At 34.9% G+C, this 12,310-nt stretch overlaps 1 protein-coding gene across 10 annotated transcripts in view; it reads right to left on the bottom strand.

Moving 5' to 3' along the window:
* The window catches only part of FOXP2 (forkhead box P2), a 661,296-nt gene that overhangs the window by 428,054 nt on the left and 220,932 nt on the right, over window positions 1-12,310 (bottom strand). The window lies entirely within an intron of this gene.

Genomic DNA, 12,310 nt, shown 5'->3' on the forward strand with positions numbered 1-12,310 from the left:
TGAGCCCCACCAAAAAAAATACACACACTATCCCCCAAGTGGTTGATTACTAAAGAGTTAAAGATTAGACACTCATATTAGTTAAAGACCTATAGAAGCTAAAGTGTTTGTTAAAGGCTATTTTCTGTGGTCACAAATACTAGGTCACTTATTTTGCAATACCATAAACAATCCTGTAGTGAGAGATTTTAAAACCTTAGTGTAGATCCATGTGCCTATTTCTTATCATACAAACTAAAATGTAGTTATTCACTGTACCTAACTACACTCACCTAATTATCTAAATTATTGAATTACAACTTCATTTTAAGTACTTCTATTAAATATCCAGCACTATATTTATTTTTATCATCATAATTTAAAAATTATTAAACAATCAAGAGAGCTTCATTAAGATATTCCATACATGTATGATAAAACTTGGAGCTCTAAAGTATAAAGTAACAAATGAGTTAATAAAATATCATATACCTTCCTCACCCTTGTAGCATCAATATATGCTGTCAGTGTTCCACTTTTACATGTTTCGATTAAAATTAGCTTATTTTTAAAATCGTTGATGACAATAACTCACAAAGTTTTCAACTGTTTGACATGTGCAGTAAAGAAACTAAATAACTTATCCAAAAAATTGAGATAAAATATGTATTTGCAAAAAGATAAATACTAATTTCAGATTTCTAAGGCATACAACAAATAGCAAAGGGTGACCAGAATAAGGAAACATAAAACAGAGGTAAAAAGTGATCTACAAGAAGAGAGTTAGGGATGGTTACCAACAAGCATGAAAGATGAATGTTTCTTTAAAAGTTATTCTTGCCTCCAGTGCTTTGGTCAAACAAGCCTTCTATTAAAGTACTTCAATGATGCTCAGATTCACTTTGTTATTAGTTGGTATTTCTTGTAAAGCCATCAGAAAAATTTTAATAGATATCTCTTTCCCAAACATATCTTCAGATCTTCCCACACGTAAATGCTGTAACCTTCAATCAGATTTTCTTAGATGTAAAGGATTTTTCACAATCATGTAGTTATAATTCTAAACAGCTCAACCACATTCTTCAAAAATCATTTCAAGTTCCACATTACTTATGAGAATTATTAACAGCAAGTAACATGGGATTTTATTTAAACTATTCACAACCGTATTACAAATGACCCTGGAAAAATGCTGGCGGTGGGGGTATGGACCCTCCACACAGTCCACCAACCACAAATTCTGTACTATTATAGTACCACGTTACAGAAGAAAATCCAGTTTACAAGTGGGTTCACACATCTCAAACCTATGTTGTTCATGGGTCCATAACTATCTATTGCTGTGTAAAATTTACTACAAACTACTACAAACCTAGTAGCTTTACGCAACATGTATTTATTGTCCTAAAACTTCTGTGGGTCAGATGTCTTGGAGCAGATAAGCTGGCGCTCAGACTCTCGCAAAGTGTTGGCTGAAGTGTGTACTTTCCTGGAGCTCCAGGTTCTCCTCCAAGCTCATGTGACAATAGGCACAGTCTAGTTCCTTGCTTTTGTGAAGGCTCCATTTTCTCTCTGGCTATAGGGAAGAGGTTGCCTCAGCTCCTGAGAGGCTGCTCACAGTTCTTTGCCACATGACAATTTCTCAAGTCCTCTCAAAAGACATTAGCTTGCTTCTTCAAGTCCAGCAGGATAAACTCTTGCTCCAGTCTGTTAAGATGGAATCTTATATAACATAATATATTCATGGCAATGACTATTCCACCATCTGTACCATGTTCAGTTGGCTAGAAATAAGCAACAGGTTCTGCCCTCACTCAAGGGGTGGGAAGTATTCAAAAGTGTGACTCACTATGGAGTGACCTCAGGAAGTATCCACCAAAATAATTCCCAGGCTAAACTTATAAACTCTAAAACCAGATTGCCTCAACTTAAATTCTGACTCTATGCTTACTAATTACTATTTATATCTGTTTCCCCATCTTAAAATGAGATTATAGTACCTCTTCTTAAAGTTGTGAGTTAATATTTTTTAGCTCATTTCATTGCTACATTAAAATCACACAGCAATAATACTTATGTGTTTGATGTCACAAGAGGCAAAATTCCCAATTATTTACTCATCACATAATCTGGGTCAGTAAAAAGAAAACTTTTAGTTCAAGTCTTTTGATTAATTATTTTAAAATAATGTACAGAAGTATTTGGCAATAGGAAGTTCTCTATCAGTATGCATTAAGTAAATTAATATTAGAATATCTATATAAATTTCTAGGACTTCTCCGGTGGCTCAGTGGCAAAGAATTTGCCTGCCAATGCAGAAGACACAAGAGATGAGGGTTCAATCCCTGGGTTGGGAAAATCCCCTGGAGAAGGAAATGCCAACCCACTCCAGTATCATTGCCTCGAAAATTTGATGGACAGAGGAGCCCGGCAAGCTATAGTCCATGGGGTTGCAAAGAGTTGGACATGACTGAGCATGCACACATAAATTTCTAATAAGCCAGTACATTTTTACTATCAAAATTTCATACGCTGTGACTGTAAAATTGTATACTGTCTTTTCTCTTGAATGATTCATATTTGCATATGTGCAAATGTGCATTCTGCCAACCATTGTAACAACATGGAAATTCCTAAAGAACATTGACATTAGCTAACAAGATAAAAATATGAAATAATGTGCAAAATAGCAGTCAATAAATATGTTAAGAAATCATGATGGTAATTGAAATTTAGAGTTATAACTCAATAAGAGTAAGTTATGGATCAACTTCTACTAATCACCTGCCTCAGAAACTTATCTCTGCTTCCTAACACACAATTCACAAATGTTTTAACTTTTCAAATACTGCCATTCAGTAATGAGTGATAACCCTACCCTTTTAATGACCTTCCATGAGCTGACTCTAAAATCAGTTGGAAGCCCACAGAGAAGTATACAAATGCTAGGTCCTAGAGATGAGGGGAAATACCCATTCTTTGGGATGTTGATCAGAATTTGAAAAGTAGAATTAAATGCAAAGGAACAAAGGGTGACTAGAGAGAATGTAGGGCATAACAAAATCAAGGGTGGGATCAGAAACAGACTCACTAAATACACTTCTTTATTACAGTTTGCAGTTTGGCATGTAGCTAAATGTCTAGAATATATTTAAAAGGGACTAAAGGTTTCTCAGAGTCTCAGCATAATGCTCTCATTTCAAAAAAACTTCTCTACACATGATTTTTTGAAGACAAGTTCATATTGAAAATCAAAATGTCAAAGGAGATAAATGGTTGGAGTCTAGAGTAAACGAGATGCAGTTCTGGATAGAGCAATGAACTTTAACATTTCAGGTTAATCAGAGAGAAATATGCACATACTATAACAATGAAGAAAACAAATATAAAATATAAGGGCACAAATAATATAAAACTCTAAAGAATCTAAAATTATTTAATAAGCATTAGCAAATGATTATATTTTTAGCTGTAGTATACAAGGAAAACTGAAATGCAATAACTTCTCTTTGAGCTCACTCACAAGGGAACATGAAATATGTTTATTCCTATTCAGCCTTGCACAGTATCAGAGTCACCCTGAACCCTGACTGAACCCTATAGAAGAAAAAGGGTCAAATTTATGGTTAAGATTATAGCAGTTCTTAATTGGAAATATTAATTAAAAAGTCAAAGAGTGTCAAAGATTTCTTTAAGATGGTTTATTGCTAATATGAGAGTGTCATATATACTTTGCATCTAACTGATGACAGTTGAAATCATTATGGCATGGTTGTGAGAACTGAAAAAATTACTGGGTACCCAGAGACAAGAAAAAACATGTGCTTAATGGCTATAACTAAAATTAAGCATGAATCATTACCTGAGAAACAAATGAATAAAATGTATTAGCAAAAAATTTTTAAATGAACTAAATATTTAAGAAGGGCATAAACTGAAGTTATCTTGAATATGGAGAAACCACAAAAGAAATTACAGAAGAAAGTATTAATGTGACAGATTCTTTACAAGGTTGAAGAGAAATGCTGTCTTTAATAAGCAAGTTCAGAAACTTTTCTAACAAAATGCTTTTATTGATCTTTCTTCTATAAATATTTACTTTTAATCTGACCCAGGCAATCAAATAAGAGATCTTCATTTCCCTCCATCAGATTTTCCACATGTCTTCACACAAGTGCTCAGATCCTTGTATTTTACAAATTACATATGTCAATACATTTTATCATGGTATCATATGCTATTTTCATTAAAATCTCATGTAATTCTAGATGCTGAGGATACTTCAGCTTCTTTTTTCCCGCCCCAAGATTATTTCAGATGAAAATATATACAAAACAAATATTTTAAAATTATTAATATAAACCTAACACATATTCAAAGGAGAAAAAAAAATCACAGGACAGTTTTCCAAAAAGGCTGTTCTCATGTGAACATACACTCTTAACTAATGAATAAAATGCTCAAGATTGGTAGCATCTTTTAGTAAGGTTTACTATTGTTTGCCTGAAACTCCAGTACTTTGGCCACCTCATGCGAAGAGCTGACTCCTTGGAAAAGATTCTGATGCTGGGAGGGGTTGGGGGCAGGAGGAAAAGGGGACGACAGAAGATGAGATGGCTGGATGGCATCACCGACTCGATGGACGTGGGTTTGGATGAACTCTGGGAGTTGGTGATGGACAGGGAGGCCTGGCGCGCTGCAATTCATGGGGTCGCAAAGAGTCGGACACGACTGAGCGACTGGACTGAACTATTATTTTCCAACCTTAAGATTCTAGAGTGCATTTTATCAAATTCATTCATTTGTGTTGTTTATTAAATTCTCTAAGGCTACTGATTCATGTGCTTAAGTGTGAGAAAAAGACAAAGAAAAAAATCACCACAATATTATAGTCTTAAAAGTTATTATTCATATTACTTTCATACAGAGGACCCCTTGTTTAAGACCAAAAATAATAGGCCAATTGAGACTTACGCTTAACATTTAATTGTATGAATAAGAATGAAAATTTAGGCCCAATATAACAAGAATATTTTCCCCTTGATATACTGAGCATAAAAAGTATTCACATCTGTTTCACTGCTTTGCCTTCTTCATGGGCTTAAACCTGCCAAATTATTCCATTTGATTTCAGAGAATTCTCATATGGCAATCTATTTTATTTACTTTATCTTCAATAAAATGGTTCAGTGAGCATTAGCAACTCTAAGACACAAGTTTCAATCAGTCTTCAGACAAAGGCGTCAATCTATATTAGACCTACTGTCCTGTGAGTTGTAGCTAGAAAGTTAGATAAGGTAGGGCAACAGTGAAAATGTGACAGAGTCTTAATAAAGCCAAAGTAAAGAGAAAGAAAGCTCTCCCCAGGCTCTCACAGCATAGCTTACACAAGACCAGGTGCTGGATTCAACACATGAAGAACTCCTTAATAAGGCTAACAGCTAAAGTAGGCTTCAGACTCTATCTTTATTTTACATGACACCTACAGTAACAGTTCTTTGTATTCCAGCAGATAATAGTAAAAACTTGAAATGCCAATAGTTAAAAATGAAGTTTCATATTCACCCCCTGGATATCGTAGAGGGGAAAAAAAAAACCTGAAAACACTCAAGCTGCATAGCAGTTCTATAACATTTTCATGCAATTACTAATGTAACAGTAGTTTCAGTGGATCTTTCCTTATAAATTTGTATGACATTTTAAATATAGTTGGTGGATTAGAGTTTAACCACAAAACAATCAGTAAGTATGAGCAACAACTCATTTTGGAAAATGATATGATTAAAGACTAATTCCAAGAAATGTTGGGCAGTACTGTTAGATGTCATGAAAATGCCTCCCAAAGCACAAACTTTGTAATCAGTGATGCTGGTTCACATTTGATATAGGCTGTAAAAAGCAAATTATTGTAATGGTGCTCTTCCCAGCAAACAAGACCATTAAAAATGTGTTTAATGTTCAGTTGAAGTGAAAAGCAGGCCAGATTTTGTATAATGGTACCAAAAATTTTGCTAGTGGATCACTCCAGGCCATAAATTTGATATTACAAATGTAAACTCTCTTTTTCTTACAGGAACCAGTTTCAATTTTTCCCTTTGTAAAAAATATAATGCTGCATTTTCAGACATTTCTCCAAAGAATACATACAGATGGCTAACAAACACATGAAAAGATGCTCAATATTGCTCATTATTAGAGAAATGCAAATCAAAACTACAATGAAAAATCATCTCACACCAGTCAGAATGGCCATTATCAAAAAGTCTATAAATGATAAATGCTGGAGAGGGTGTGAATAAAAGGGAATCCTCTTGCACTGTTGGTGGGAATGTAAATTGATACAGCTACTATGGAAGACAGCATGGAGATTCCTTTAAAAACTAGGAATAAAACCACCATATGATCTAGCCATCCCATTCCAAGTCATATACCCTGAGGAAACCAAAATAGAAAAAGACGCATGTACCCCAATGTTCATTGCAACACTATTTACAATAGCTATAACCTGGAAGCAACCTAGATGTCCATCAACAAATGAATGGATAAAAAAGTCGTGGTACATATGCATAATGGAATATTACTCAGCCATAAATAGGAACACATCTGAGTCAGGTCTAATGAGGTGGATGAACCTAGAGCCTATTACACAGAGTGAAGGAAGTCAGAAAGAGAAAGATAAATATCATATACTAATGCATATTTATGGAATCTAGAAAGATGGTACTTGAATTTATTTGCAAGGCAGCAATGGGAGAAACAGACATAGAGAACAGACTTATGGACATGGGGAGAGGGGAGGAGAGGGTGAGATGTATAGACAGAGTAGCATGCAAACTTACATTACCATATGTAAAATAGATAGCCAATGGGAATTTGCTGCATGTCTCAGGGAACTCAAACAGGGGCTCTGTATCAACCTAGAGGGGTGGGATGGGGACAGAGATGAGAGGGAGGGTCCAAAGGGAGGGGACACATGTACAGCTATGGCTGATTCATGTTGGTGTTGGACAGAAAACAACAAAATTCTGTAAAGTAATTATCCTTCAAATAAAAAATAGATAAATTAAAAAATATATATATAATGCTGTATTTTTGCCCAGGTTCTATCATTACAGTATAATCAATAGGAAGAAAATTTTGAATGACAGTTTAATGTGAATTTATACAAAAATTTGTTCTACTACTTGCTGATACATACTTCTCAACTCACTTTCCTGGAGACTGAATGAATTATTTTTTTAACTTAAACATTTCAAAGCAATGAACCCCAAATATGTGTACATATATCTAGATGCTTTCTTCACAACTCTATAAAGACATTAAAGGAGAACGATGGAAAACTAGTATGATAGATTAGTAGAATAGATTCTAAAAGCTCAGACTCTGTAAAGGTAAGAGTTTTTTTGTTGTTTTTTTTTTTTTGTTTGCTTGTTTGTTTTTTAACTATTTCAAACAGCTCTTCTAAAAGAGAATCCGCACCAGACTAGCACCCAGATCTACCCAGTCCTGACACTCCAACACTGATGTACTCAATGAGCAGGAGACTAAAAGGGGCCTCTTCATATTATAAAATCAGTATTCCAGGTGAGATCTAAACATTTCACATTTTCTTCTCACTTAAGCCCACTTTCTCATGAACATGCATGCCTTCCCCATGACACTTACTTTAGAGACCACATATTCAGTATACCTGTATACTGTATTAATCTTTGTCTTTCCTGCAAAGTCCAGAATAGTAATGAAGTTTGTGGAAATAATTTTCAGGGGCAGTATATAATATATTAATTATCTACTGTTACATAACAAATTACCTCCAAATTTAGCAGCTTTGGACAAAAAAAAAAAAAAAAAAATATTATGTCAAACGGTTTCTGAGGATCAGGAATCCAGGAGTAGTTCAGCTAGGTGGTTTAGGCTCAGGCTTCCTCAAGAAGATGCAGTTACTGATAGTTCCTCCCTGTCTACTGGACAGAGGGAACAGTTCCTCACCACATGGGTCTCACCAAGTCAGCTATCCTCCCCTAGAGCAAGTCATGAGTCTGAGAGAGAGAGAAGGGAAAGGGGAAGGAAGAAGGGAGGGGGCAAAGAGAAAAAAGAGAGAGAGAGAAAAAAATGGAAACAAGAAAGAACATCCCAAACAGATGTCCTAGTATCTTGTATAACCCAATCTGAAAAGCAATATATTATTACTTGTACCATATTCTAGTCAACTGGCCACAAGACACAAGGTACATGTGGGAGGGAAAAATACAGTTGTATGAAAACCAGGAGATGGTGATCATTAAGGACCATCTTAAAGGCTGCCTATCACAGCTCACCCTCTGGACCCCAAGATTCACATTCTTCCCATGTGCAATCAGTTTCAAACATATAAGTTGTACTGGATTCCTAAAGGTCATTTAAGAGATACACTTAAGATTACTGAGATACACTTAAGATTACACTAAAGATCTAAGATATACTTCAGATTACTGAGTCAGTGTAAGAGGAGATAATTTATAAAAACCATCCTTTAAAATATGATTCTCAAACTGACCACTGTTCTGAATTAAGGAGGTATTTCATATATTTGAGCTTCCCTTCTTGCCTTGGAAATCCCATGATCAGAGGAGCCTGGAGGGCTATACAGTTCATGGTGTCACAAAGAGTCAGTCCTGACTGAGTTAACTTTCACTTTCATTTTTCAAATATTTAGTAAATGTTTCTTAAGATATGATTATATGCAAGGCTACAGGTGATACACACACGATACTATCAGGAAAAGTCCTGAGTTGGCTAAAAAGGAGGAAAGAAACAGGGCAAGTGTAAGGGAGGAGGCAGAGATGTAAATGGGCTTTACATTTACTGAAGACAAGGGAAAAGAAACAATAGGATATACACTGACAAAGATGTGGGCAAGTTTAAGGCAAGTACACATATCAATGTGATAAGGAGAAAATGTTGGATACTAGGGTTTTGTCAGAGCACCAGGGAATGCTCTTTTAGTCTGGTGGTTAGTCAGCTTAAAATAATGGATCAATATTAGGCAGAAAGAAATGGCCCATTGAAACTTATACTATAAGCAGAACTGAGGATAAAATTTCACACTTAGTGACAATATTACTTTTTTATTAAACCTTACATAATTTAAAAAAATAAAATGATAGTTTAAAGTAATTTTAAATTAAGAAATTTAACATGCTGTGGCAGATAAACTTTAGGGTGGTTCCCAGGTTTATGCCCTATGTAAGTCCCTCCCCTTGCATGCAGGCAGGACTATGACTTGCTGCTAACAGAATCTGGCAAAGGTTATGGGATGCTATTTCAATGGTTATGTTAATATATACACACACACATAGATATATAACTCCATTTTTAGAAACTCTCCTACTAATTTTAAAGATGCAAGCTACTATTATGTGAACTGTATATGGAGAGGGTCACATTGATGAGAACTGTGGATAACCTCCTGGACCTGTGGATCTCAGTCCCATAAAAGCAATGAAATGGATTTGGCCAAAGCCCAGTAAGTTTGGAAGAAGACCCTGAACTCCAAAGGAAAATGCAGTCTAGCCAATATTTTGATTGTAGCCTTGTAAGATACTGAGCTAAGCCATACCTGGACTCCTGACCCATGGAAATTGTTAACATAATAAATGTATGCCATTTTAAGCTTTAAAATATTAGTATACAGCTATCAAAAATTCATACACATGCTAACAAAATCACAGAATGCACATTTACAAATTAACTCCTTTTTACCATTTCACGGACCAAAGTTAGAATGCTAGTCAGGACACTGATCAGGTGGCCTGGAAAATACAGTCAAACTTTGAGACTCACGTTAATAGGGAACAAAATAAAACTAACTTAAAAAAAAAAAAAAAAGCTTACTATTCTCTTTATATGTATTTACACAGTTAGTCCTTAAATCAACTCTAAGAAATAGGTACTATTATCTCTTTTTTCTAGATTCAGAAATTAAGAGAGAGTTTAAATGACGTATCTAAGGTTTCACATATGGTAGGTTTGTTTTTGAACCATAATTCAAATCTAAGCAATATGATTTCCAAGCTTACATTCTTAACAGCGATATGCTACAGCCTCTGTATTTACAGTTTTATTCAGTCTGTTTCATTTTACCAAAAAATGTGTGCACACCACATATTTGAATCGCTTGTCCAGCCCCTCCTTAGCCAAATCATCTTCCTGCATAGTTCATTTATTTTTTAATAATTTGAAAATTAGAGCAAATATTTTGTCAGGTATGATGCCTAATTTTTATAATTTATGAAACTTATAGCAATATGTATAAGTATGTGAATGAATTTTTTTCTACTCCGCTGAAATAACTAAAACTGATCTTTTATTTGAATTTAATACTCTTACAATAGAAACTCTGGAAATAACTGTAAATATTATGAAGTAAAATACACATGTACACACACACACTTTAAGTAACCATTTACCCATATACACAATCTCAGTTGGAAGCTATGTGGAATATTTTAGTTCCTATTTCGTATAATCTAGGTCAGGTTCTGCAAACCTCTATGAGAGGTAAAATGGGGATAATTGTTTGAAAACAAATACTCACTTTAGGGATTTCTGGAGGGAAAGGAATGGAAGAGTGGAAAAGAAAGAAGAAAATGAGTATTTCTTGAAAATAGCTGTGCATTTTAATACATACACAATTATGTACCCTTCTGGGAAAAAGACTCTCTATTTTCTAAAAGTCATTTCTTTCATGGTTCCATGATGTTCACTATCAGGTAACTCCTACTTATAAATCTAAAATTCCCCTGCTATCACTAAAACAAATGTCCTATTACTACTCCACAAATGGGAATTTAATATTAAAGGTCTCACAATGACAGGCTATATCAACATAACCATTATCCATGGTAAGAATAAATAACACAGAAGAAAAAAAAGATTGGGTGTAAGCAGATCTGAGTTCTAATAACACATAATTATTTATTATTAACTATAATATCACAATAATCTACACCATTTTTTTCCAAGTCCTTGAAATTCTTTTCCAAAACTTTTAGTTTTTCCACTTACTAAATAATGAATAATAATGGCCACCTTACTTAAATCATAAAAAATGAAACAGTAAAATTAATGAGTTTAATGAAAAAGTAAAATGAAGTAAAAAGTTATCAAAATGTTTCCAAGTTTTTAAATGCTAAATACATGTAGATTCATTCTTTTTGTTTTTGGGACTTCCATGGGATGACAGAGGATGAGATGGTTGGATGGCATCACTGACTTGATGGACATGAGTTTGAGCAAGCTCAAACTCATCAGGAGTTGGTGATGAACTGGGAAGCCTGACATGCTGCAGTCCATGGGGTCGCAAAGAGTTGGACACAACTGAGCAACTGAACTGAAATGATTGTGTTTGTATGTCTGACAGAATTATAAAGTTGGGACAAAACAAGCAAAATTCCATAGGCAAAACAGTACCTAAGAAATAACTGACTACATGATTCAAGTACATTGACAAAATTCTCTCAGGGAAGATATGGAGCATCTATCTAGATAAAGTTTTAGAAATGGCTGCAGCAATTTAGGCATCACAGTGAGGATCCTTGAGACCCATCTTACATTTTTGGTGAACCTACTTGATAAAGAATTCTGATGTAGCATGGGCAAGAAAAAATCGTAATTTTAAGAAGTCAGAGCATCAGGGTTCCCCTTTCTTTGGGGGTAAAGACTAGAGAGGGAAATGATGTAAACAACTCATCTGGAATTTTTTTTCAGTTTTCTTTTTGTAACTATATAATTACAACTTTGGCCCCCTATAACATAACTGCTTGACTGATACCATAGTCAAGAAGTGACACTGAAACACTAATTTCACAGAGATATTATAGCGTAAGAGTGGGAGATAGAATCTGCATCTCTTGGAACTGCAACTCATACTATCTCTGTGGTCCTTGCTTTGTAACAAACAATGGAGTTCAAGTTCTCTAAAGTGGCACTGTAAATATCAAGGAAAACTACCATTATATTGAAAGAAGTATAACATTAAAAAAAAATGATTTCTAAATAGCTGACTTGCTAGATCTCAAGGAGTTTATTTTAAAAAATTAAACTTTCAAGAAAAAATCGTTAGTAGTATGCTATTCCGGAGAAGGCAATAGCACCCCACTCCAGTAGTTTTGCCTAGAAAATCCCATGGATGGAAGAGCCTGGTAGGCTGCAGTCCATGGGGTCGCTAGGAGTCGGACACGACTGAGCGACTTCACTTTCACTTTTCACTTTCATGCATTGGAGAAGGAAATGGAAACCCACTCCAGTGTTCTTGCCTGGAGAATCCCAGGGATGGGGGAGCCTGGTGGGC

Source organism: Bubalus bubalis, chromosome 8 (genome assembly GCF_019923935.1).
Source record: "Bubalus bubalis isolate 160015118507 breed Murrah chromosome 8, NDDB_SH_1, whole genome shotgun sequence".
Taxonomy (NCBI): domain Eukaryota; kingdom Metazoa; phylum Chordata; class Mammalia; order Artiodactyla; family Bovidae; genus Bubalus; species Bubalus bubalis.